This window comes from Cheilinus undulatus, linkage group 23 (genome assembly GCF_018320785.1).
Source record: "Cheilinus undulatus linkage group 23, ASM1832078v1, whole genome shotgun sequence".
Taxonomy (NCBI): domain Eukaryota; kingdom Metazoa; phylum Chordata; class Actinopteri; order Labriformes; family Labridae; genus Cheilinus; species Cheilinus undulatus.
In genome coordinates this window covers 23,867,472-23,889,494 of record NC_054887.1, presented here as the reverse complement: position 1 = coordinate 23,889,494, position 22,023 = coordinate 23,867,472, and the positions used below count along the sequence as shown (strand labels likewise).

Below are 22,023 nucleotides of genomic sequence, written 5' to 3'. Positions count from 1 at the left end.
TCTGTCACCAACAATTAAAATAAGAATATAAATAGAGATCGTATAGAGATAAAGAAAAAAGAAAGCTTCTGTGTAACCAACAAGAAATTTAAATCAGTCTATATACAGAATCAACCTATATAAAAAAAATCAACCTATATACAACAGTCTTTAGTGCAAAAAATATAAACTGGAAGCTTATTGGCAGGTTTTAGTGCAATGTGACAGCAGTTTGTTGAGATGTACAAAATGTGCAAAAAACTGATTTCACAGTTTTGCATCTAAAACTGTCACTGAAGAAACAATAGGAGCAGTAACATTTCACCAGCAGCCTCGACCTGTTTTACTCTACACCTTGAACAAAAGATGGCGCCACAATTTTTTGTGTTCTTAATCAGAGCTGCTACTACAGCAGCTGAGATGGACAAAACAGCTGCTATCTCGGGGAAACACTCCACCAACTGCTACTGGCGGAAGTTCACCAGAGAAGTGGCCTAAAGTGCCGTGGCACGGTGTATCCATGGGCGTCTCCCCACTGCTGGTGTGGGTTTGTTCATAGAAAATAATTGTAAAGATCCATGTGACAAGCGTCAGATAGCACAATAAGAAACCTCAAGTAGATTGAAGATTATGACCTTAACTTAAAAAAGGGGAAAAAGGAACCTATCACAAGGTGCAGATGACTTCTGACCAGTCCACTGAGCTGTGTGAGATTTTTGAGAGGGGTCTAGCTGCAGACCACAGATCTCAGACGCTCCCTATTGCAGACCACTACTGTGAGACGTTTCCTATGTAAGAAAGGACATAGGTTGCTGGTACAATGTTTAGGAAGTTACTTCATAAAATAACCACATTGCAAACATTACTGACAAAGCATCATTTCAAAATGAAACAGAGAAAACTCAGAGGTGTAATCCAGGTTTAAAGTAGGCTATGTATAGACCTGTTTTAGATGTAGCATGACTGATGGTTTGCTTTAGCTTCGTTAGCTGTAGCTAACACAGTTGGCTGTGCCGTCCACAAATGCAGGTTAAAGCAAAGAAGAAGCGATAGATTGAACACGATCCAGAAATGTTGGTGTCTTCTCTGGGCCAAAGCTCATTCAAGATGGGCTGAGGCAAAATGGAAAACTGTTCTGTAGTCAGATGGATCAAAATTTGTTATTCTATTTGAAACCGTGGATGCCGTGTCCTGTAGACTAAAGAAGAATGGACCCACCCAGCAGCTAGAACCCTAAATTCCTCTCCAAAACTCCAGCAACTGGTTTAAAGAAGAGGAGATGCTTCACAGTGGTAAACATGGCCCTGTTCCTACTCTTTTTTAGGTCAAAAAATGAGCTAATAATTTTCATCAAATGGTACATTTTTCAGTTTCAATCTGACATGTTCTTTATGATCTATTGCAAATAAAATGTGGGATTATAAGATCTGCAAATCATTGCATCCTCTTTTTATTCATATTTCTACAATGAGGGTGGTAGCATTTAGAGGTGGAAACTTGGCATCATAACATCCTAAATTGATTTTGGACTCTCCTTGAATGGGCTAAAGTAGAAGATGAGAAACTAGACTGAAGCAGAGAAATGTGTCTGCACTTCACTATTGTCAGATCAGCTGTCTCTGCTGTAATTATAGGATCTTTTTAGTACACAGACACAACACTCACAATCACACACATCAATCACAAAGTGGACGAGAGGGAACAGGCATACTAACAGCTTTTGTCCACATTACAAAGGTGTAAGTAACTGGATACAGGAGGACGTAAAGCTCCTTCAATTACTGTTTTATTAAAGTGGGCTTTAAAAGACAATATGGAAACAACAGCTGGAGCGGGACCCAGAGACTGACGGGGGATTTCTCTGGAATGACATCGGGACAGACGAGCAATAATACTCAGACTCAGTGTTTGTGTAGAGACGACACACCAAGGCTGAAAGACAAAGTATCACAGGATTACAATTAGAAAATCACAGCGCTTAAGGACGTTTATATCATTCATACACAATCATCTCAGATGAAATGGTTTCATGTGGTGAAATGAGTTTACAAATTAGGATACCATTTTAGAACCAAGTAAGACCGTTAATAGGTCATAGAGTCGACTCCCATTGCTGTGTGTTGAGCCTAGATGACAGAACGTCGATGTAAATGCCTAAAGATTTTCAAGAAAATTCCCCAAATTTCAAAGCAAATTCCCCCTAAATAAATGTACAGATTTCCAGAAATTTAAAAATACATTTCCCCAAATTCAATGAAAATGATGGAAGCATCCAAATTCCCTGAAGTTTCCATTATTCCAAAATTCTTTAAAATTTGAAGCAAATTTTCCCCAAAACTTTCAGGGAAACTCTCCAAAATATACAATCACATTCCTTAAATTTCCATGAATACTTGAAAACTTCTAATCCCCCCTAATTACAAACAAATTTCCCAAATTTTCATGAAAATGCTTGAAAAGATATAAACAAATTTCCCCAAACATCAAAATAAATTTCTCAAATTACCTTGAAAATGCAAAAATAAATAAATAATAATAATAGTAAAAAAAAACAAAAAAATTCTTAAGCATATGACTATTCCCCATAACAGTTTCAACTAGAAAAGCACTCAGAGAGCGCAGGCCTCTGCCATCAGCCCTATCTCCCAACAGTGAAGATTCCTTTAAAAACATTCCTGGATCCGGACGGTGATCTGGATCACTCCCAAAATCTAATTCGCCAATTACTCCCTCCTAAGTGGGGTGGATACACAGTGAGGCAAAGCATTGGCTTCCCTATGTGTGGAAGTCATGTCAGAGGGTGAATATTCCTCTATTCCTCCCAGCATTGTGAGTATTCTCGCTACAATTCGCTGTCTTTCTCTCTGTTACGCTCCGACTCGTCTCCTTAACCGCGTGTGCATCTTTCAAACTCTGTAAACTCCAAAACTTTGGTTAAGTAACTCATGTCCGCCATTTCCTGGTGTAAAGTGGTAACAGTATGGCCCTATCTCCCAATAGTACAGAATCCTTTATAAAATTCCTGGATCTAGATGGTGATCCGGATCAGTCCCAAAATCTAATCAGTTCTTCCTTATGCCATTTCTGACATTTCCTGAAAATCTGTCCATGACTTTTTGAGTTATGTTGCTAACAAACTAACAAAAAAAAAAAAAAAAAAAAAAAAAAAACTACTGTGTAAATGCCTTAAAGTTTTCTGGAAATTCACACATATTTCAAAGCAAATCTCCCTAAAATTTACAATTTAAAAATTTCCAGAAATCTAAAAAGTACTTTTCCCAAATTCAACCAAAATGACAGTAAAACCTAAACAAATTCCTAAAATTTCCACAAAAATTCTTTAAAGATAAAAACAAATTTCCCCAAACTAATTTCAAAAATTCACAAATATATCTGAAAATTCCCATTAAATCCCCCTAATTCCCATGAAAATGAAAAAAAAAAATAATAATTTATGAATAATAAATAAAAACAAAAATTAAAAGCAAATCTCCCAAAGTTTTCAGTGAAATTCTCCAAAAGATACAATCACAGCCTCTTAATTTCAATGAGAATACCTGACAATTCTCGTTAAAATTCCCCAAAAATTACAAATAAAATTCCCAATCTCCATGTAAATGCCTGAAAATTCATTAAAAATTTCTCCAAACATTCAACAAAATTTCCTAAATGTCCATGGAAAATAAAATAAAGTCTAAGCAAAAAAAAAAAAAAAACCCTCCCAAAATGTTGACCAAACTCTCTGAAATATAAAAAAATAATCCCCTTAATTTAACTGAAAATACTGAAAAAAACCCAGTCACATCCCCCCAAAAGTACTAAAACTATACCAGATTTCTATGAAAATTTTCAAACAAATTTCCCCATCCAAAGAAATTTTCCCAATTCCCAAGGAAATTAAAAATTAATTGATAAATTAATTAAAAAAAAAAAATCCAAGTTTTCAGTGAAAACCTCCAAAAATATGAGAATATATCCCCTAAATTTCAATGAAAATACTTGAAAATTTCCAACCAATTCTCTGAAATATCCAAACAGCAATTTCTCTCACCATCTCAGCTAAATTACAGAAATGATTACTCTGTTGTAGTAAAGCTGAAATGTAATTCCTCATGATCGTTCTAGGTCTCAGGAGGTTAAAGTAATGACAGTATAAAATTGATAGCTATAGTTGTTCAGTCATTTGCAAAAACATGCATGAATGTCTGATGATTGTTTATTTATTTAAAACCTCATTGCGATCATAACCTCCTTTACTACATTTTCCTGGCCTAGACAGGCAGCAGCACCCTCTTGGAATGGAGAGCTTCAGAACAACAGAATTACTGAACATGTGTTTAGATAATTGACTGGATAAGTCCGGTAATGGCTCGATCTGCTGCTGGTTTTACCAGAGAAGACCAAGCAGAACGCTCCGTCCTCTGGGTAACATGAATGTCTGTTTAGTATTTCATGGCGGTCCATCAGATACATGCTTCATTTGGAAGAAAAGAGGCTTAAATCCATTTTAGCAAGTTGTATAGCAATGCTGTGTTTCCATGAGTGCTTTTATGGGTGTTTGAAGTGACTCTGACTCTTCATATAACATTTACTTCCAACAAACCGAGCCTCTGATAGTTTCTGCAACCCCCGGTAGGAGTAAGAAAACTTTACATTATTGATCTGATGGCAGCAATCGATGGAAACCAATTGGATTTTATTCTGAGGGAGTGGGGGCTTGTAAAATAGTAACAGTACCACCCTGAATGGAGCATGGAGCTCAGATTTTTGCTGAGCCAGCTTATGTATAATTCAACAGCCTAAAACTGCACAGGGTTCTGCTCTTTTCCTATGCTTGCTGCTTTGTAAAGTCGTGACACTGAGAGTAGCAGCAAACCCTGGGGGAGCCTGATACAAACTGACATGGCTTGTCACAAGAACATATGCAGGAGCCGTACGATCTGCTCTGCTTCTTGTATAATTATCATGTCAAGCTTTGAGCGGACGGAGAGAGGCCTGTCAGAAGGGAGAGTTCCCAGTAAAAATATCTTTTCAAGGGTAAAGCTTGTGCACCTTGCACAGAAAGATGTCTGTGCTGCTAAATTGGGCATGGAGTGACTAAGGGGAAAACAGCAAAGCAGAGGTGACTGCAACAGTAGTTACAATTCCAACCAATGACACAGCAAATTTTGTTTTACTGTGAATCTGAATCAATAGAGACCAGTCTGACTGTTGTTTGGAGGGCTATCAGAAAGAAACACATGGCAGTTAAAGAGAGATATTACATCTCTTTGAAGAATTAAACTAACTCTATATTTTAAAAGTTTCAGCTCTTTAAAAAGGAGCCTGGATTTTTTTATTGCAAAGCATAAATGTCTAAAGACCCATTGGGCAAAAAGGAACATTAAATTATGCAATAAAAAGAGGAAAAGCCATACATCCTTGCACTCTGAATGATGGGGAAAGCCTCACATCAGGACCATTGATCTACATTTAAGCCTAGTAATCACATCACATCCCAAGAGAGCTGAAAGATGTGGAAAGAAACGTCTGTTTAACAAGATGAGATCAAACAGTTCAGTGAGCCTTACATGGGGAGCCGTTACTGCGGGGTGTGCAAGCTCAGCAGGGTTGTCAGTAGTCAGTAGTGTTGTAATCTCCATTAAATGTAGGCACGTGATCAGACTGAGGCGTCGTTCTGGTTTCAGTCTGAAGTACGAGTAGTACTGTCCACTGGTGATTCAACTGGCATGCATTGTATGCAGGAAAAAGTCCATCCGCAGAGTTAGAAGTTGAATATTTACCACTGTGATGCAATGTCATTTTAGGGTGCACTCATACTGGGTTAACTATGCCATGCCCAAGCATGTCAGCAAGGCCGTTCATAAGGGGGGATAAAGGCAAGAGCTTTCTGGAACCCAGCCAGAATGAGCCCATGGAGGTCAGCAAAATCATAGTCCACTGTAGAGTTAAGCTGTGATGACAATATTTTATTTCTAACTTGAAGAATAACCACTCTTATCACAGAAACAAAAATTATTTTCATTTATCTATGTTGTATCACAATACATGCTTTTTCAAAATGTAAACTCCTTACCTTAAAACAAATTCACCTTTTAATTGGAGATGTTAATGATGTGGATGGGCACACTGAACTAAACAGTTAGGAAAGTAATGTCCAACTTCATACTAAGGCCAGAATGTGCACAAACATTATGATGACAGAAAATAAAATTTGGATACTGAGACAATGCTTTTTAGAATAATTATGAAAAGAGACAAAATGGGTTAAAAGTGGCAAATAAAACCAAACAAACTGTGGGTTAAGATGGCTAATAAAAAGCAAAAATAGGCAAAAAAAAAAAAAAAATTTTGCAGAACTGGGCAAAAGTGGTTTGAAGGTGAAAAAAAGGTTAAAAGGGGCAAAAAATGGGCAAAATGGCATAAAAGAAAAAACAGCGGGTTAAGGTGGCAAAAAAGTGGCAGAAAAAAAGGCAAAACCCATTGCAAAAATGGGCAAAAATTGGTTCAAAGTGGCAAAGAATGATTGAACATGGGGAAAAATAGGCATGAAATGGAAAAAATGGTTGAAGAGTGGCAAAAAAGTTGCAAAATGTGTTAAAGTGGAGAAAAAGTGGCAAAAAAGGGTTAAGAATGGGCAAAAAGCAGCAATTACGTGAAAAAAATGGGAAAAGGGCATAAAGTGTCAAAAATGGGCAAAATAAAGCTAAAATGGGTTAAAAGTGGCATAAAAGAGAGAAAAGCAGGTCAAGGTGGCAAAAAAGTGTCAAAAATAGTGGCAAAAATAGGCAAAAACCATTACAGAAATGGGCAAAAATTTGTGTAAGTGGGCAAAATGGCCATAAAGTGGCAAACAATGGGTAAAGAGGGGCAAAAAAGTGGGAAAATTTGTTAATGTGGCATTAAAAAGTGGCAAAAATGGGTTAAAAATGGGCAAAAAGTGGCAATACTCGGCAAATATGGGGAAAATTTGTAAAAAAAAAAACTGGCAAAAAAATGGCAAAACGTGGCTAAAACTATTGAAAATTGACAAAAAGACAGCAGAAATGGGTAAAAAGTAGCAAAAAAATACAAAAAAACTGAAAGAAAGTGGCATGAATGGGTAAAAAAAGGCAAAAATGAGTCAAAAAAGGCATAAAGTGGCAAAATTTGGGGGGGGGGGGGGGCAACAATGGGATTAAAGTGGGAAAATGTTTCAAAAAAGTGGTAAAAATGGTTGAAGAGTGACAAAAAGAACTGGCAACAATGGGCAAAATGGTTTAAAACTGGCAAAAAGAAGCAGCAATAATGAATGGAAAAAGTGGTTGAACCCAGTAACACCTTAACAAGCTTTTCAGCTCCAGAATGAAATAACTGTCAGTGAGGGTGCTAGCACCAATGCTACTGATCCAACACACATGCACTGATAATAATAAATCACAACTGGGGAGGGCTTGTTCTCTCTGTTTTTAAGGGGCCCAAACAATTCTGTGAGCAGGACTGCATGTCAGACCCTGTGACACCTGCAAACGTAATAACAGTTTCCTACTGCAAACCACTACATTTGCAGGGATTTATTTTGTACGTGGGAAGGAAAAAATCCCTTTCTCTTAATGCTGTATTAACTTCCCACAATATGAAAAATTAAAGTTATGGTCATTGTTGTGGCATTTTTACAACCACAATTGGGTTCAGGTCACCTTAGGCTCAAGTCCAATAAAATAGTTCATTTTTGTTTTTATCACCTGAGTGCAGTGAATGTGTCTCAAGTGTTTGTGAACATCCCCTTGAGTTCAGTACAACCCATCATCAAGAAATGGAAGGAATATGGCACATGTGTAAATCTGCTTACTGTAGATCAGGCCATCCTCACAAACTGAGTGACTGTGCAAGAAGGAGACTAGCGAGAGGATGACAAGACACCTATGACTACTCTGAGGAAGTTACAAGCTTCAGCAGCTGAGATGGGAGAGATGCAACAACTGTTCCCCATGTTCACCAGTCAAAGCTTTTTGGGAGAGTGGCAAAGAGAAAGCCACTGTAGAAGAAAACTCATTAAATCTTGACTGGAGTTCACCAAAAGGCATGAGGGAGACTCCATGGTCAAGTGGAAGAAAGTTCTTTGGTATGATGAGACTAAAATTATGCTTTTTGGCCATCAGACAAGAAACACAGCACATCACCACAAACACACCATCCTCAATGTGAAGCAGAGTGGTGGCAGCATCATGCTGTGGGGATGCTTCTCAGCAGTCAGCCCTTGAAGGCTTGTAAAGATAGAAAGTAAAATGTATGCGGCAAAACATAGGAAAATCCTGAAGGACAGTCTTATTCAGTCTGCTACGGCTTGGGAGATTTATTTTCCAGCAAGATAGTAACCCAAAGCATACAGTGAAACCTACACAGTAATGGTTTAAAGACAACAAGGTGAATGTTCTGGAGTGGCTGAGACAAAGTCCAGACCTCAATCCAATAGAAAATTTGTGGCTGGACTTGAAAGGGGCTGCTCTTATTGTCTTTTCTGAGGACTTTAGGGGTCAGTTGCGTTTGGTGATCTGAATCCCAATGATAAAAGGCTTTTTTTCCTAAAGGGTAAATCTACTAATGTAATATAACCTGCCAACAAACACATTAAATTAACAAGTGTTACTGTGACGAAGCAAGCAAGGATTGATTATTTTTAGAGTATTAGACCTGCGGCGTTAAGGATACAATCTCCTAAAAAGCTCAAACTGAGTCACTTTCTTGGACGACTTCCATTCAAACAAATAATGTGTTTTCTTTCTTGCTGCTTAGCCTCATATAGGTTATGGGGACAATGTGGTAAATGTATGATTGGGTCTTCTTACACCAACATCTCCCTCAAGTTAAAACCTGGCAGACCTACTTGTGGCCACGAGGAAAGCTTTGTTTACGTGGCTGCCATGCTCAAGAGCCAGGCAGTTTGGTTTATGGCTGCAGGAAGAGATAGAGATCAGAGGAGGTGTCAGCTGCTGAGTCGGCTGCTGATTCCCCTCTGGCTCCTCTTCCCTCTCTCCCAGGAACCCAACACCAGGCCAGGCCACCAGGACGGAGCAGGAGAATGCGAGGAATTCTCTCAACACATTTGCTCACTGCTTTGCACGTTCTCACCCCTCCAGGATGTGAAGAGTCCCGCCGGCCGTGAGGATGCGACCACCTTGCTCCACGGTGTCTGAGCGCGAGGTTGGAGCAAGAGGCGGCAACGAGTGGAGGATCAATGCAATTTGGCTGATGGGAAGAGGAGAGCGTCAGGAATGGTACACCGCTGAGAGAGTGAGTCATCCTGGACTGAGCTGCTGTCATTGGGCCAGAACAACAAAGATACGACCATTTATTTTAGTCATGGCCCCTGGTGGATGAAATCTAAAGCCCTGAGGAGTTGATCAAAGGTTCTGGCATGCTGCCGGTCCTGGAGAGCAACGTTAAAACAACAACATCCAAGAATGATCCAGAAGAATCTGTGTCAGGTCATCATTTATCCAGAGTCATCAGTAAAATCTACCCAAATATCTGGGCCATAGTAAAAAGTTACATGAATATGGGACAGGAATGGACCAAAAATACATTCACATTCATTTAATATGAGGATATTTTCAATGAAATTAGGGCTCGGTACAAAACCCTCCAAATCCTCCAATGGTATGTCTTCAAATGGCACTTTTGTTTCAACTGTACACCGTATTTTAACATAGAGTCTCAGTGACGTCACCCATTGATGGAAGTGACCCAGTTGAAATGCTCTCTCAAACTAAGGGTGTTTTCACACCTGGACCGTTTGGAGAAATTGTTGTAAATCAAATGGGAATTCCATCTTTGGCCCAGTACATTTGGACATTAGGGAACAAGACAACTGAACCCTTTTTTGGAACAAAACAACAAAGTCAAGATCTCTTGGCTTGCTTGAAATCAAACCCTGGAGCAGTCTGTTTGCAGTGAGAACGCAATCGATCTTGCAACTGGAACAAATCAGTGGCCGAGTTATCACCAGTAGTACATAAACAGCAGTAGCAGCAATAGTAATACAGCTATCAGGCAATTCTGTTTACATCTGATGGTAAAATAGTAGGAACTAGGGCTGCAAGCAGCACTGAGCAGGCTCTTGCACCCTAGTGCACGACCAGGTAAAATTTTAAGCCAGTCAGATGTTTCATATGAGAGTTATGCCAACTTCCTGTCAAAATGGTGCGATTTTACGAGAATTGCAAGGCCTATGCCCAAAACTTCCTTCAGTGGAAACGCATTCAAAGCGCAATTGTACTTAATCGAAATTTAAGAAATATTGCTTTTATTTTGCGAAAAACTGTAATGGAAACCCAGCTACTGTCAGATGCCAGTACAGAAAGCTTTGATGAGATGTTTGCACTTGGAATTTTGTATCCTTGCAAAGCAGATGGATTTGCCAGACTCCATCTCTGTCGTCAGGCCAATCCATCCTGAAAAGCTCCAATCCACAACATTTGTGTCACACAGAACACTGTTTGGTCCAATCAGCGCCATTAAAGGAGAACAAAGTAGTAGCTATGGGCGGTGTTTAGTTGTATAAGCCATTTGCAATGGCTGTGTCCTGTGCTGTGATTAGCTTGACTGTAGCTACGACATAGCAACAGGTTAATCAGAATTGCACTTTTCTGTATGAAATAAAAAATAAAAACAACACTAAAAGCTTTTCATGGTGGAGAAGATGCTTCGGCATGGGTTTGTGAGTGGTTGTATACAATGGCTGCTAGTGGAGTGATTAGCTTGGACTTAGCCACAGCCACAGTTTTGTCAGAACTCGACCACATGTCTTTATCAAAACAAGGGCAGAGAGCAACAGTGAAAGCTTCTCATGACGGAAGAGATGTTGTTGCTCTTCTCCCGGGGTTGGGGATCATTCCAGGTGGGGTTTTCAGTGCCTGCTACTGCAGTACCTTTTAGCTCAGATGCAGCTGTAGGACAGTGGCAGTTTAATCGGAACTGGACCACACTCTTTTAAACACGTACTAAGAGCAACAACGAAAGCTTGTTTTGGCAGAGAAGATGTGTTTGCGCTTCTCTTGACCGGCCTTGGCATGACTTTTTTCACCCTGGAGCTCTGCCATTTACGACTATGGCAGCAGTAGTCCCTCAGCTCAGAAAAAATACATTCAAATTTTTCCAATCACCTGCCGAGAATTTTTTTGAAAAGTCCTGCCCTTCCCAAACGCTTTCTATGGGAACTTTCCCAGAATGTGAAATATATCCATACAGTAGATATATGAAACAGTTGATCTGGCGTGTCAGGTTAGGAATTTGGGAGTGTTTAAAATTTTTTTGGGACATTTGATTTGAAATTTTAGGGGAGAATTGCTTTTGAAATTGGGGGAACTTTCTAAAAAAAAAAAAAACAAAAAAAAAAAAACAGAAATATACATTTATTTTTTCAGGGTTTTTATTGTAATGTTTGGGCTTTATTATAAAGTTTTGCTAAAAAAAATTGCGGAATAGTTTGGAAAAAATGGGGCATTTTCTATGAAATACTCTAAAAAAAAATGTTAAAGATATATCACAGAAATTTTAGATAGTTTCTTTGGAATCTGAGGTGATTTGGAGGGGATTGGATTGGAGGTAACTTTAAGTGGAAATTATCTACATTCTTGGCCTTAACAGGTGGTCCATCATCAAAATATCAAGGAAACTGACACCACCATACCTCTCCACCATTTCTTAATGACCGAAGACCTCCAACAACTGACCAGCTGGCCTTCACATAGCTAAAACATATGCTCATAATTCTACCATGTGCTGTATTTTCTTCATAAACAGGACTTTCAGGAGATTTGCAGATGTCATTTTGTAAATTCTTGTTTAAAGACAAGGCTGAGATTTTAAACTTATCTGCTTATTCTAAGTAAGTGGGAGAAACAAATATTTTCTGAAGAAAACCTCAGGTCTCAGGAAGTTAAGCAGGTTGTCTGACAGTCAGAACTACCATGTCGACTCTCCTTCTACACTGTTATAGAAATGATCCTGCCATACTTCCACTCATCCCTCTCACATGTGGACATCGCCCTCTGGTGTCCACCAGATGTTAAGACATCCAGTCCTGCCTGTCTGAGGGATGATAACTCACTGCATTGCAGCACTGGGATGCTGGCATGTGGTTTGACTCTGATTGATGCCACTTTGTTCTGAAAAAAACTTTCCTAAAAGTTCACATTTTGTGCAGCAGATATCTACTGCATAGCGTACAGTTGCAAAATGGCTTGAGTTGTGTTAGTATGTATTTACAAAACGTTATTTCATGCATATTGTGCTGCCAGATGGTTCTCCTAACATAGTAAAGAAAAGTGTGTCACCTCTGCATTGCAGCTAGATTGTCTCTGGAGTATCAAAATAAAATACAACAAGCTAACAGCATCATTTGATCACTAACGGACCTCTTAGTCAGAGCTGTATCTCACAATGACTGGCCTTAGCTCTGTTTTGGCACACAGCCTCGTTTAACAGTGAAAAGTTGTGACTATTTTTACAATCTGACACAGATTACATGTTCATGAAGCAGCTCAGCTCCTTGTGAGGAGTCTCCGCTGTCAGAGGTATGTACACACTTCTTGGTTATCAAACATGGCCGTGTGCTCCGTGCTGAGAATCTGATCCAGCTGATCCATCAACAAATGAGGCAGCAGTGAGCGCAGTGCATCCCAGGCATGACGAGTCATGAGTCACCGAGGTCTCATGTGCTCGTGTCCTTCTGCCAGTGACCTCCCTGTTAAAAGGTCACACTAATGAGACTGCTCCCTGCGTGCCCTTTGAGTGCCACATCGGAGAGCAGGACACAATGCTGCGTTACAGATGCTATTTTGAATGAGTGTCATGGTGTTAAACTGGCTGGGTTGAATAATTTCGGGCCCTTTGATGCTGTTTATATCCCTGTGGTCCTGTCAACACATAAAATCATTCTGCAGATTCCTCATCTAGGGTTTAATATTGAAGATAACGCTGTCCAAGAACACCTACAGCGATGTTTAGTCATAGTGATTCAGCAAAGAGGAAGTTTTCAAAAGCTTTTTGCTCTACTCCTGCACAATCTTGTTACATCGCTCCTTCCTGGCAGTCCTTTAACTGGGGTCAGGTCACTAAAGGGCTCCCTTGACACATATGAAGCCTTAACAGATAATTAAGAGAGAGCTCCACAAATGCTAAAAGTCTGTCAAATCAGCCTCTGTTTCCATGTCTTCAGTTTTTAATCTTTTAAATTTGCTGACTGAAGTTATATCTTGTGAAGCATTAAATCATAGTTATCATTTGCAAAAATTGCTAATGACTTTTAAGTCTCAATCTGGTAGAGCTCCTAAAGTGTCGTGAAAGAATTTGCAGAGAAACTAGAAAAAACTCACAACTTTACATTGCTTAATACCATTAAAATAAAAAATATAGTAAGGAAACTTATAACAACTTTATTTTGCCTCAATTGCTGATTTATGACACTGAAGAACTGATTAAAGGAAATCAGGGACAATACTCGTGGTTAAAATAAATTATAAAAAACACAACAAATAACCATCTACTCTTGATAGAACCATTATATATTTATGTTATTGTACAAGCTTGTGAGTCACAGTACTGTGCCAACTGCTGGAAAGAGCACTACCTTTTAGTCCAGTCATTCTTGTTCTACATCTTGTTTCAAATTTGGCCTTATGACCTGACTTAGCCCCTTTTTTTTTTTTTTTTAGCCTAAAGTTAGTTTAAGACAGCGTTTTTAATAAAGAAGTGGATTGGCTTTAACCCCCCCCCCCCTCTATTTACCAAATGAATGACTTCACTCAGACTTTGTCAAATAATTCAGTGGTCTAAGACGTGATCTTTACCCATGCCGATCAAATTAGCAGGGGGTTATGGAAAGGGTTCCGTATTTTTGTTTGATTGTATGTGTACAAGATAACTGAACGGAAAGGCGGATCTTCACCAAACTTTCAGGGAATATTGGGATAGTGACAGGGAAGAATCGATTAGATTTTGGTGATGATCCACGCACCCGTTTGGTTTTTCTTGGACTTCAAAATTTTGAACACCATGGTAATCAATGGGAGCATGAGTTCCTCGGTGGCGCTGCTTAGGCGTGGGTCTGCCGTCTCAGATGGCCGTTCTAGTTTGTTATTGTTTTGCTTGAGAGCCCCATGTTGGTGGAATATACAGTACTATGTGTAGCTTTTAGGCATGCTAGGGCCAAAATTAGCCTGCTGCCACCGCAACCTGGCCCCAGATGAAAGAAAATGGATGGACTGTTTTACCAGTAAAAAGGTTGACTTTTTAAGATTTTCTACAGTAACCTGTAAGATTGCCAAAGTAGTCAATACTTTTTGATAGTGTTTCAAAATGATAAAATCTCTGCTATTTAATGATGCTTGGGATTTTGAAGAACAGAAACAATAGCTTCAGATTTTCAGTCTTATTTTCAATCGATCTAAATTGCACAATACATTGGCAATGTTTTGGTACTGCAACAGTGTGCAGGTGTTTGCCTACAATCTTTGGTAATCAAAGGAGGGAAACTACTACTCACAGCCTATATGTTGTTGGGCTATCAATGTTGTTTGAGTTTTACTGATATAATATTGAAGTTTAAAGTTTTGGTGTTGTGACATCTCTGTTAACAATCCCACACTTTCTTAAATCTCACTGCAGCTATCCGTTTCTCCGGTTTCTCATCCCCCATGAAAGTTTCTCTGCGGCTGCCGCGTGTGTACTTAAAAAAAAAAAAAAAAAGAAAAGTCAGTGAAAGCATGCACTTAAGAAGACGAGGTCTCAGAAAACAAACTCCGGAAGCCACTGATTGACAGACGTGTCTGCCCACTCTGGTTCCCTGGCTGAGGCCGTGGCCGCTGTGGCTGTGCTGTGGTTGCCACTGGTCCATGTCTGCAGACTTCTGAGGAAGGCAAGGCCATTTCTAGGTTACAACAACACCGCTGCACTGACACTGCAACGCCGGATATCCGAAACACTTCGGAACTCATCAAGACAGATTTAGTTTGAGGCTTGTAAATAACTGGTGCCCCCTGCAGAAAAGCGATGCATCTTCTCATTGACAGAGCATTTTGTCTTTGTGACGAGCCAAAAATAACACACATATCACTACGTTTATGAGTAGAAAATGGAACAATGCACCTATTTTGGAGTGTTTTATAATGTTTACAGCAGTTGTGAAAGTATTATAAGCGCCCTACCTAAAATATGTCAATAGTAAAAGAACCTATTTTTTCTTTGCACTGTGAGGAATGTAAACAACAACACTGCAGCGTCCGGAACAGCCATACAAGGTCAGCGGTGCTGGACTGAGAGAGCCCCACACAAACTACCACTCTGAGAGGCCTTACAGTACATAATGATGGCATTCACATCAGTGGTTGAGGGGGAAAACTGCCTCCTGACCACATCCAACTAACAAACTCAAATTAAGTCAAATGATGAGCTCACCACTGCCAACGAGACTATCCAGCAGGATGTTTGAATCCAATATACCGCCTCCATGTGCCAATGAAAGACAGTTATGTGTTTGTAAAATTTCCTCAAGTAAAACAGGTGTATTAAGTCTTACACTACATGGACCAAAGGTTTTTACACCAACGGGGATTATAATGAATTTTATTAAAATACATAAACTTTAATATGGAGTTGCCTGCCCTTTTGTAGCTTTAACAGCTTCCACCCTTCTTAGAAGGCTTTCCACAAGATTTTGGAGTGCATTTAGGGGAATTTATGTCCAGCAGAGCATTTATGATGTTGGACGAGAAGGCCTGGCTTGAAGTCCCCGTTCCATATCTGAAAGGTGATCAATGGGGTTGAGGTCAGGGCTGGATGTAGGCCAGTCAAGTTCCATGTCTTTACAGTCCTTGCTTCGTGGTGCACAGTCATGTTGAAATAGAAAGCTGCCATCCCCAAACTGTTGCCACACTGTTGGAGGAAAGCATTGTCCAAAATGTCTTTTTATGCTGAAGCATTAAGATTGCCCCTCATTGGAGATAAGGAGTCTAGCCCAGACACAGAGAAACAGCCCCACACCATTATGCCTCCTCCCTATCAGAACTTTTCAACTATGGAATTAGCAGAGCGTTGGTGACATTTACACGCCGTGCGCCTCAGCAGTCATGCTCTGTGATTTTACATGGTCTTCCGCTTTGTGGATGAGTTGCTGTTGTTCCTAAATGCTTCCACTTTCTAGTTGACTGTGGTATATCCAGCAGGGATGAAATTTCATGAACTGTCTTATTGCAAAAGTGGCATCCATCACAGTGCCACATTTGAAGTCACTGAGTTCTTCACAACGACCCATTTTGTTTCACAAATGTTTGCAAGTGGAGACTGCATGGCTAGGTGATTGATTTTATACACCTGTGACAACAGGTCTGATTGAAACACCTTAATTCAATAATGAACAGTTGTGACCAAATATTTTTGTCCATTTAAAGACTATGTAAAGTGAAATAAATCTATATTTAGGTTTGCTGTATGAGAGGTCACTGAGTTATGAACCCCCAGGTCATATTTCAGTCAGATAAAACATCTCTAAGTTTATAAAATTAAGCTCCAAAATCATGAAAAATTGGGCAGTAAAATCTGCTCTAGGATGGTGTGGGCATGTCTGTTGAATGACATGAAGCCACGCCCACTCAGGAGAAAAACGATCCTTTCAGATTTTACAATTGCCGCTATCTGAATGGAGAAAAGCTCTCATGCTATTAACCTGCCCATTGAGCTTACATTGACCTTATGATCAACGCACAGCTGCCTGGCTCTGTGCCAGGGAAGAAACAAAGTCTGTTTTCTGACTCAAATCTCTGTTATGATGCTTTAAATAAGCTATATGCCACTGTGGCTGATAGATTTGGCAAATTTACCTCACAATGAACAAAAAACAGCAATTAACTGCCTGTTAACTTTCAATTAAGGCAGTGGCATCAGCTAACAACAGACTGTATTGAGTTGAACTGCTCTCTGATTTTCTATAGTAGTGTTAGGGGGGCGGGGTCATTCCCCATTATGGGCTGGTGACATCACCAGCCCACATATTGGCCTCGCCCAAATTAAACCAAGCCAGGAAAGAGGTGAAAAACTTACTCAATGTTCAACAATATTCCAACATATCTACTATGTTAAGACACAAATTTTGGATTTCACTTTAGAGGGTCTTTAATAATACCAGAAAAATTAAACACACCATATTTGTGTAACAGAAGGCTCTCAATCAAAACAATAATAAAAAAATGACAAAAAATTATATATAATTTAATTATATAAGCTCCATATTTTTAATTACTTATGCAAATCAGGACTCGGTTATATAATAAACTGTAGTCCATGGCATCTATAAATATGTTCAAGGATTGGCTGATCTGGACATGGTACTGGTACCAACACATCCGATACTTCATTTTGATACCTTTTGTACTGAAGGAAAGCAAGAAATATGAATTTTTGTGATTTATGTATTTAATTACACCAGATTTCTTTTCTTATTCCATTTTCGACTGATGTCTTATAAAGATATTTCTGCGAATCATTTACAATACCCATACTGCTTTTAGTCTCCTGTGGACTTTCAACACACTTTTTTCTCTCAAAAGTATCAATTCAGGTACTGTTTAGCTACCGGGATGGTATAAAAAGTATCCACTGAGCACCAGTATCAGCAAAACCCAATTGATACTGACCCTACTGATTAGATATTTACGTAAATGAAGTGGCTGGGGACTGTGTTATTTATTTATATCTTAAATACCTTTTGTATCTAATAGCTACCCTTTCAATAGAGCCTTTTAGCTCAAGAATGTAATTACACAAATGGGGTTGACAATAAAAAATCCTATTTATTGTGTATTTCTAAAAACTGTCTTCTTGATGTGCTGTTTCTTATTTAACTAATTATTACTTCCCTGTTATTCTCTCATAAGTCATATATTAAAAATCTTATTGCAATTTGTTAAACATGTTACATAATGTTAAGTAATATTTTATTTATAGATAGCATATATATTGCCAACAAGTGCTTAAAAAGATTTAAAACGTTTTTTTAATTGTATAACTGACATGCTTTGTTGTCCCTTTCAGCACACTTTGGTTGCAGCCACAGGAATGTGATGTAAGTACACCACTGCTCCTTAAAGTCTCATTTCAATTTATGATGCAAGTCATCAGTCACCTGCGCCTTGTGTCATCAAAAATGTACCTTCGTACATTTCCCTTCAGGTGACAGAAAGCACAGCTGATGACAGCGAATAATTGTTGGCCACCACAAGTAAGCAGATCAAAATAGAAACTAAATTAAGATGAAATGAGCAAATAACGTAAACAACCTTAAACCAGGGGTATCTAAACTATGGCTCAGGGGCCAAATGTGGCCCACGGTCCAATTTTGATTGGCCCGCAGCAAATCCTAGAAATAAAATGAAAAATGGCCCACATTTGAACATGAAGCATGTGCTTAAATATACTGTACTTCATAATTTCAGCCCAAGGTGGTGCTACCATGCTAATTCTGTAAACAAACATTTGACAGGAAGAACCTTTTGATGTGTTTTTTTTTTTTTTGTGGCTACACTGAGACAACACTCAACATGGTAAACATACCGCCAACCAAAATGATGACAATATCTTGTTTTCTAACTCCCTGATGGGTTACAGCAGCAAATAGCAGTACCAATAATCTTCCAGAGGCGGAGTCAGTGGTAGTTGAAATCTGATTGCCCCCCCAAAAAACCTGGACATGATTGTCTATTTGCCTTGCAGGCCATAAAATCGACTATTTAGTGTTAGTTCATGCAGGCCACGGAGTTGAGCACTGCCATAATCACCCAAGTTCTCGGCTGAATGCCAGCACACTTTTGGCAAATCACCGTCATTCTTCCTTATTTAAACTTCTCTTGCCTGGCCACACTGTCGTTCTTTCTGCAAGCTGCTCTCACAACCCTCCTCCACCCCAGCTCCTCCATCATTCTGCCTCTGACTTAATCAGTGTCATTCTGTTACCAGTGAACTAGTAATTTAAGTATTTAAGCATACGCTGTCACTAAGCGTATCTAAGCCTGTACTACATTGGTTTTAAAAACTTTCATATACCTCACCTTGTGGATATTAAAGTGGCCCCAACATCCTAATATATTCCTGTGCGTGGCCCTCAGGGAAAAAGTTTGGATACCCCTGCTTTAAACTGTGACTTGTGGTCAAAAATCTAGTTAAGCACAGCTCTTATTTGCTGTTATGAGTATTTTGTGTTGAAATTTTGTATGTGCATAATGGTCTTCAGCACTTCTTTTAGAGTTTCTCCTTGAAGCTCCGGGTGGCATGCATTAAAATACAGTGTAGCATATATATACATATCTTTTCTCTGCCAAGGATCACGTGCATTTGTTTGGGAACATGCAGTGAAGTATAACAGTGGAGGCAGAGCAATTTTCCCTCCAGCAACATAGGTTTAAAAGGCTTCCTGTGTAGAGTTAAAAAGAGATGTATACATGGAGGACAGCCAGGACGGATTGTCATCTTGTGATTAAGTTTTGGATTCCTCAGGTGTTTTGCGAGTCACCTCTGCTTCCACAGCTGCTGTAATGTTGTCTGGAAAGCAATATAAACACGTATATGGCTGGTTGGAAGCGTGATGTTTTGACCGCAGTGTTTGCATGACTGGATCTGATATTTTGGTCACGCCTGTAGGCAGCACTGGAGGAGTTCAGGAATGTGTGACCGCAGGGCACTTTGGCCCCACGGCTGCACGTCTTCCTCCCTTGTCTGGGGCCGAAGACACGGACCATCACACTCCTGAACGTCTCCTCCAGGTCCACTGTGTGACAAACCGCAGCCGACTGCCACCCACACGCAAGCTGGAAAATGACAACCCTCTGCTCGGGATGGCTGCTGTTGCCTTAGAAGTGCAGTAAAAATGGAGCAATTTCACTTTTTGCTGCACTTCAGAGAGAGTCATGATTGTTTCCGCCCTGAATGTGGGCGGCTGTGTGGCTGAGGACATGTCATGTTCATGTCAATCAGCAGGTTGGAGTCTGTACCTCTGTGATCAAGGGCACTGCAGCATCAGACTCTTACTGCCATCTTCTGGACTGGTTCACCAAATTCACTCTTAAAGATGCCACTCACATGACCTGCAAACAGGGAAAGAGAAACATCTTTAAGTAACAGTTTTGTTGAAATACTCTCAATAAATTAAAGGTTGAAATTGCATGTGCAATTCACCAGTAGAGGGTGCTATCTGCTCCTGTTATCTTTTATTTTGTGTTTAGCTGAAGCAGTAGCACTTATTATTGTCATTTTTATTAAGAAAAAATTGCTTTTAAATCGCTTTACAACCTCAGAATGAAATACTACTATTTATACCTGAAAAGAAAACTAAGGACAAGGGATATTTTGCATCTTTATCTGGAAGAAAACTAAAAAAAAAATAACTTTAATTATTCATGAAATGAGTTCAATTTACAAAAACAGTTTAAAACCATGATAAAATCCTATCCCAGTACCTTAATACGTATCTTATTGTGAGTTGTCTCTTAAATCCCCAGGTTTGGCACTGGTTTATGATCTGCAAAAATAGATCAGGAAGATGCTGTTACACTCATGTCGATTTTAAATGTTTTTATTCATGAGCAATTACTCTTTTTATTCATTATTTAATTCTAAAATACACTCTATACTTTGTAATAAATATACATTTGTTTCCTTTAAATATATTTTTATGTGAGAGATGTTTATTTTTCCACACACCTACATGTTTGGCAGCACGGTACTGCAGTGGTGGGATGATGAGTTTCAACTTTAGCTCCGTCTCAAAATATCTTTCACTGGAAAAAGGGAACATTTACTTAGAACAGGAAACACCGATACACCACGATGCTGTCCACAGCGTCAACTTTTTGGAATGAAAATGAAGGTACAAAACTTCTAGTTTAAAGTTTGGAGCTTGACAGTCTAGCTAAGCATGCATAAAATGTAGACTTAAACCTATGCTGTCTTTAAAGATCTGACACTGATGGTATTATGTAATAACTTAGATAAAGGTCATAAATTACTTGCAAAACAGATGGCTTGGCCAGACTCCATGTCTGTCATCAGGCAAATCCATCTCGCAAAGCTTGAATCTACAACTTTTGAACAAGAGCTGAAAACGGTTCTGACCAATCAGAGTGATTTAAGGACAACGAGGCAGTAGCTACAGGCAGGGGTCAAGTTAAACTGGAAGCCAATAGCAATGGCTTCTCCTGGTGTAGCAATTACCTCATATGTAGCTATCGTATAGTGACAGTTTTATCAGAACTGGACCACAATTATTCATTAAATAAAGAGCAAAGAACAGCCCTGATAGCTCCTAACAAGGGAGAAAATGTTGTCATTACTCTTTTGACCTGCTTGTACATGAGCTTGTGATCCTTACAGGTGGGGTTTAGTTGTACTGCAAGCTGATGTAGCTGTAGAAAAACTGCAGTTTAATCAGACCTTGACCACACTGCTTTATTAAAACAAGAGAAAAAAGCCATGCCGGAACCTTCTCTTGGCAGCAAGCGCTAACCTGTACAGCTCAGGTTAGCAGTGGAGCAGAGCATGCCTACTACCTCATTTTGTATTGTTGCTCTGATTGGCTCATCAAGAATGTGACTGACAGAACGTTTGTCCAAACCCTTTCCGAAACTTTTGAAAAGTGCTGCCCTTCCCAAACGCTTTGTATGGAAGGTTTCCCAGATGAATGTTCAATATATCCACACAATGAACATATGTAAAAAACTGTACTTCACATAAAACAAAAATTAAAGCTACTTTGAGATCCCCGAGAAAGCAGTAGGCTATTACGTTTGTGCTGATTTGTGTTATATGAAAAAGATGGACCCTGCTTCTTTTAATGGTCAAATGTATAGCTTATCAAGATTGTTTCCTATATACATAAATATTAATATCATTTTTTTCATGTTCTAAGATGCTTTAAAAAAGAACTCTCCAGAGCTTTAAAAAAGGTAGGTATAAGAATTCACCTGTGGCCTCCACTGAGTTCATGTGCAATAATAACACTGACTATTAAAAATGTAT

General features: G+C 39.2%; 1 long non-coding RNA gene across 1 annotated transcript; it reads right to left on the bottom strand.

Annotated features, from left to right (window-relative positions):
• Positions 1–1,779: 1,779 nt before the first annotated feature.
• LOC121505526 lies at positions 1,780–20,786 on the bottom strand. The gene is made up of 4 exons (XR_005991568.1): positions 20,710–20,786; positions 20,466–20,527; positions 20,001–20,093; positions 1,780–1,911 (listed from the first exon to the last, which is right to left on the bottom strand). It is a non-coding gene; the product is annotated as an uncharacterized LOC121505526 (long non-coding RNA).
• Positions 20,787–22,023: the final 1,237 nt, after the last annotated feature.